Source organism: Nesoenas mayeri, assembly GCF_963082525.1.
Source record: "Nesoenas mayeri genome assembly, chromosome: 14".
NCBI lineage: Eukaryota > Metazoa > Chordata > Aves > Columbiformes > Columbidae > Nesoenas > Nesoenas mayeri.
Window position 1 is genome coordinate 164,489 of NC_137556.1, and position 6,366 is coordinate 170,854.

At 50.3% G+C, this 6,366-nt stretch overlaps 1 long non-coding RNA gene across 2 annotated transcripts; it reads right to left on the minus strand.

The window, feature by feature from the left end:
- Positions 1-3,394: 3,394 nt before the first annotated feature.
- On the minus strand, positions 3,395-5,939 carry LOC308045586. 2 transcript variants are annotated; one of them, XR_013922803.1, is made up of 3 exons: positions 5,899-5,939; positions 5,556-5,686; positions 3,395-4,553 (listed from the first exon to the last, which is right to left on the minus strand). It is a non-coding gene; the product is annotated as an uncharacterized lncRNA (long non-coding RNA). The 2 variants fall into 2 exon arrangements; XR_013922804.1 differs by having other exon boundaries at positions 5,529-5,686.
- Positions 5,940-6,366: the final 427 nt, after the last annotated feature.

Genomic DNA, 6,366 nt, shown 5'->3' on the forward strand with positions numbered 1-6,366 from the left:
GCTGGGAGCAGCATCCTCACCCCCCCCCCCCCCGCTCGCCGCGCGGCTTCCAGCAGCCGCGTTTAAAAGGAAACAAACCGCGCTTATTTGCTTTGCACTGGGAAGGGGGGCGGGTGCTCTCCTACCCATAAATTCACTGTGAACAGAGAGAGCCCTGAGGAGCTCCGGCCGGCAGGTTTGTCTCCCCTGTGCCCGGGACCGAGGAGACGCCGCCGCCTCCTGCTGCCGCCTCGCCCGTTCCCCTCGCAGCGGGGCTGCCCCGGGGGAGCCGGGGGCCTCTTTGTTTCCCGGCGGCTCATCCGACCGCTGCCCCCCCCGCTTTCTGACCGGCACGACCCCGCCCGCAGCGGCAGCGCCCCCTCGTCCCCCCGGCACGGGCACAGGGCGCCGCTCCCCAGCTGCAGTACCGGGCTGTGGCCACCAGGCGGCAGCACCGAGCGCGGTCCCGCAGCGCCCCCCGGGCCCGCAGCGCGGGCGCTGTTTCCTGACCCGCGGGCAGCCGTGGTCCCTGAACGCGCTTTCCCGGAGCCGCGGGCACGGCAGACACGCTGATAAAAGATAAGACCCCGACGTTTATAAAGTATTATTTTTCCTCAAGATGTCTTCTGGCCTAATAAAATACATTGCCTCTGCCTGTGCCCGTGTCTCGTCTGCAGCAATAACTCGGCTCCTCCGCTGCGGCAGCTCTGGGGCTGTTACGGGGTCCGTTCCAGCCCTTCCCCACGGCTGAGCAGCAGCCGGGCAGGTGTTGCTGTTCTGGGCGCTTCGCATCCTTCAGGAACGGTTCTCAAACGACCCTGCGCAACGATGCCCAGCGCCGGGACAGCCCGCGGCGGCGGGACAGGAGGCACGGCCAGGGCCGTCCCGGCTCGGGCTGTTCCGTGAGCTGGAACTAGCCTCCTGCTGCCCCGGCCCCTTGTCCCCGGCTTTCCCGGGCAGCTCATGGGCTGGGTCACACAGACTGTTCTCTGCCGGCACCACCCACCGGGTCACCTGTGTCTGTGGTTCTGGGGACACCCCACGGGCTCCCTGGAAAACGGACATCGCAGCACTGAGAGGCGGCATTCAGGAGCCTCTGCGCTTTGGGGTTGGTTTGTGTGGGGTTTTTTGCCTCTTTTGTTGTTTTTATCATTAGCTTCTTCTTGTTGGTTTGTTTGTTTTTAAGCTGTTACTCTACATAGCTCATCGATGGTGCTTATAGAGTATGGATAAATCTACCCTGGTTCCCACAGGAGACGACCATCTTGCTTTACAACAGGTGACTGAATCTGCTACAGAAAAGTTCAACCACCTCCTGTACAGCAAAGGATAAAAGAAATTACGGATTTTTGTTGCATCTAATCCATAATGCAAGTACCAATTAACAATACTTTACCAGTGGGCTCCTTCAAATATTCACTGTGAAGGCAGTTCCTGGCACGATTATATCAGCGTTCTTACTATTTTACAGAGAAGCATAGGGCACGGCTGATTTTGCCCACGTGCAGCGCAATGATCACACGAGTGCGGTGAACCGGGGGAAAGGCCCTAGAGAAGGAAAATCAGGCTCGTGTGCTACAAAGGGTATAAAGCAGAAAAAAGAGCAGTGAATGTGCATGATGACACAATTAGATGGTTTTTCAATTCCATGATGCGCTCTTTTACCAACAGTGTCTGCTGCAGTGGGTATCCTGGACATGAACAGGCGGGTTCTGGTGCTGTGCCCGTGGTGATTCATCCACTGTGGCCGTGGGTGTCAGGCCCTGATACAACAGACACAAAACCTTGGGAGGGAGGTGATCACAGTAAAACGCTTAAAGATAATGAGCTAGCAGACTTGATTTAGTCTTTATTTAAACATACACATGGCTGCTGTCTTTTCTCCAGTTTAGCTAGCATGGGCTTCAAGATCTCTATTAATTCTAGTTACAATATGTGACAAAAATTAAGGGGGGAAGGCTTTATTTTTACAATGGTGTTTAAATCGCAATTTGGGAAACAGATAAAGGGGTGTAGCAGATGAGGTACAGACTCTCTTTAAGATGCAAAGAGACATTTAATACAAACTCAGGTTTGCATTTGAAACATCACGTACCTCTGTCCCTAATGTACCGATCCCGTATCAATCCCTGTCCCTGATGTACCGATCCCGTATCAATCCCTCTGTCCCTGATGTACCGATCCCGTATCAGTCCCTCTGTCCCTGATGTACCGATCCCGTATCAGTCCCTCTGTCCCTGATGTACCGATCCCGTATCAATCCCTCTGTCCCTGATGTACCGATCCCGTATCAGTCTCTGTCCCTGATGTACCGATCCCGTATTAGTCCCTCTGTCCCTGATGTACCGATCCCGTATCAATCCATCTGTCCCTGATGTACCGATCCCGTATCGATCCCTGTCCCTGATGTACCAATCCCGTATCAATCCATCTGTCCCTGATGTACCGATCCCGTATCGATCCCTGTCCCTGATGTACCGATCCCGTATCAGTCTCTGTCCCTGATGTACCAATCCCGTATCAGTCCCTCTGTCCCTGAGGTACCAATCCCGTATCAGTCCCTCTGTCCCTGAGGTACCAATCCCGTATCAGTCCCTCTGTCCCTGATGTACCGACCCCGTATCAGTCCCTCTGTCCCTGATGTACCGATCCCGTATCAGTCCCTCTGTCCCTGAGGTACCAATCCCGTATCAGTCCCTCTGTCCCTGATGTACCGACCCCGTATCAGTCCCTCTGTCCCTGATGTACCGACCCCGTATCAGTCCCTCTGTCCCTGATGTACCGATCCCGTATCAGTCCCTCTGTCCCTGATGGTTCATGTCCCACACAGTCTTTGCTGCTTGTTGTTCCACCAGCGCTTGTTCTCACACTGTGACTCCTGCAGTTTCTCAGGCCTGATGTCACAACCCTGCCACATCTCCCCTTCTTGTTTAACAACTGCAGCCATAGCAGCGTGTAACTGCACAGCCATTGCACCATTAAAGCTTTTTTCAACCATCATTGTGCACAAGAGAAGACACATGGTACACAATCAATAAGTACAGACTCCACATACAAACATTCTAAGCAGCGGGTTAAAGGGCCGTGTTTCGCACTTTTCATGGCACCCGTAACTGTTACAGAATCGCTACTTAATACTCCCTGCATAGTGTTTAACACAGAATAATGAGCTCCCAGTCAACTAAGAATTCTATTTCTCTGTTCTCCAAGTCAGGATCTATATTAATACATTTCTGAGCTGTCGGTTTAAGACGGTGTAAAAACTCAGTGGGAGACTCCTCACGATCCTGTTTAATCTCAGAAGGTTTTGGCGTATTTACAGCTTAGGTGCAGCATGTCTAATCCCGTATAAAATGCACAGTCCATACCAATGCAGCCTGTCCCCGATATAAAGACATTAGGATGCCACCCTGGACTGACCGAGGGACAATTTTGATCTCATCTCTGTGTACTCTACACCAATAGCTGTTCTTCAACAAACCTTGTACTGGTTTCAATTTCTGATTATCCTTTTTCAAAACAAATGGATCTGACGGGGATAAATACAGTGCATATGTAACATTATGTATTGTGTAATACACATTATGTAATAAGCAATATATGATTTAAAATATATATCTTATTATATATTACATGTAGTGCAGTACTATACTACACATCCCAAAGTATACCTACCTAGACCTGTGCAGCATATAAATATTATTTGCAGTGGCCACCATTAATTACAATATTTAATCAGATTCCCCCCGGTTGCTGTTCCCCAGAGAGTCAAACGATTCTTTTCCAATGTCACGAAATACAACCCGGGGGGGATTTCTTCCAAATCCCTCCTGTCAATTGTACCACCACCTACTTCACAATCACAGTAACAGACAATTGGTGAACCGTAAGTATTGGACTATAAAATCACCCAAGACACAAGTAACAACAACAACAGGTCACTGAAGACACAATCATACAATTGCTAAGGCAACACCAGCAAAATCACTAAAGGCAGCTTTACCAAATTACTGTTCCCTCGTTTTTCTCTTTTATTTATTGTTTTCTCATTTTCCTCTTTAATTTTTCATTTCTTTTTAAGTTTCCCAGTTCACCAAAACGCGCAGACGCGAATGCGCAGACCCCACGCGCCGGTGTCGCCCACGTCTCGCGTAGGCAGCGTCACAACCCAGCCAGACAACGAAAGTGCCTGATCTCACTGATGGGGCTTTACCCGCGTCCCGAGCTGGTCCGAGGAGCTGTGGTCCCTTCCGGGAATTCCCCGGTGGCGGCACAAGGTCCCAGAGATCCTGGGATCCACGGGAGGTCAGGCAGATTATCCATCCTCGTGGCCAGAAATGATACCGAAAAGTCGGCAAACAGACTCTAACACTGTTTTGAAAGTGTTAAACAGCAGGCACTTTTACTACAGCGCGCTGGGGGATCGCTCCTCTAATCGAGCGTGCGTTCCGCTTTCCTCTGGTTTTACAGCCCGTGGAACTCCTCAAACAGCAAAACATGCCAACCAATGTTACAGACGTCTCGTGCTCTTTAACCAGCACGTGCAGCAGCAACGAGAAATCTGGAATGAGCGTCTACAGAAACACACACATATTTACCCAATTCAGAACAATGCGTTACATCCGCTGGCCGCACTTCATTGGCAGTAACCCCTCCTGGATTAACACCCTCTGTGGATGGCGCGAGTGCCAACTGTTGGCAATCAGGGCAGGACATAAGAACGCTCCTGGCCTGATCCACTGTCATTTGAAATTGTCGTTTTAATGCCTTTGCACTCTGGTGAAAGAATTTATGTGATCATTTAGCTTGCTCCAAGGCTTTAGGCACAGTGAGCGGCACAGCTCGTGCATCGGCCCTCCTACTGCCTTCCGCAAGCGGTCCTGGAAGGGCCGTGCGAGAGCGAGTGTGCATTGCATAATAATGATGATGTCTATGAATCATTAGAAATCATAGCATTCTCAATTCAGCCATCGAAAAAGGATTATCTTCTTCCTTAAGAAAAGAAGCTTCCAGGCGGTTAGGTATGCCAGCTGCATAATATGAGGCAGTGACAACATTCAAAGGCTCGTTACAGAACACCTCAAAGCAATCCTAACAGCTGGCAGCTCAAGAACTTGTTTGACCCTTGGTCTCTTTTTCTACCTTGTGTTTGCAGCACTGGGTATCTGAGTTTAGCCACGTCATTACAACTTTACATGAGCGACCAGAGGCATCAGTAAATACAGTCTTGTTGCTTACTGGTCATTGCTGACAGCAGCATTTGCTACACAACGGTAAATTACCAATTTCAGCCCACAGTTTATGTTGAGGGTAATAAACTGGTACATTCCCTGCGTATGTTGCCAATGCAATCTGGAAATTCACATCCTCAGTTAATTACCATTGCGAATTCTCCTTTGTTGTAGGAATAAATATACCTTCAGGTCTATCCCATACATAGCATATAAACATCCTCTGCCTTTACTTATCGGTTTTGCATATATTTCTTTTATTATCCAAACTGTTTTCATTGGGGTGTGAGCTAGAAAAACCCATACGGCCACAATCACCTTTCTCCCTCCTTGAGCTCTCCTGACCTGCGGTTCCACCACCGTTGTCTTCCTCCCTGATCCCTCCTGCCTGGCAGGTGCGCTCCAACCCTCTTTATCCATCACTGTTCCTCATGGGTTCGCCTCCTTCCTTGCTTTTCCTTTGCACGCTGCTCCACCTGAAGAGAAACACACGAAGGACTGAGCTACACCAGCAGGGACAGATTACAATAGACAAAAGATGTGTTATTGGCAGTAACTTTGGTGGGAACACAAAATACTTCGCTTATGTAATGTCTAACTTAGCTAATCAGCAAATGCTTGAGCAAGCATCATAGCGAGTATAAATGCAAACCTGAGTTTGTAATTACTGCCTCTCACGGCACCTTACCGTGAGTCACGCCAGACTCGCTACACTCTCCCTCACAGGCTCACCACCTTCCTCTGATTCCTTTTTCCTTTGCACGCTGCTCCACCTGAAGAGAAACACACGGAGGACTGAGCTACACCAGCCCAAGGGCACTACAGTCAGACAGGGGACAAGTCTGGGGGCTGACACCTCCCCACACCCCATAGCGCGCCCACCTTGCCTTGGCCCTGGCCCCTGCACATGCCTTAGAGATGTCACAGCTCAGTACAAATGCCCACGGTCCTCACCTGCTCTTTGGTACTTGCTGGACCCCACTGTCCCGGGTTAGAGATGTCACAGCTCAGTACAAATGCCCACGGTCCTCACCTGCTCTTTGGTACTTGCTGGACCCCAGTGTCACGGGTTAGAGATGTCACAGCTCAGTACAAATGCCCACGGTCCTCACCTGCTCTTTGGTACTTGCGGAGGGTCACGTTGCTGTGCCCCAGG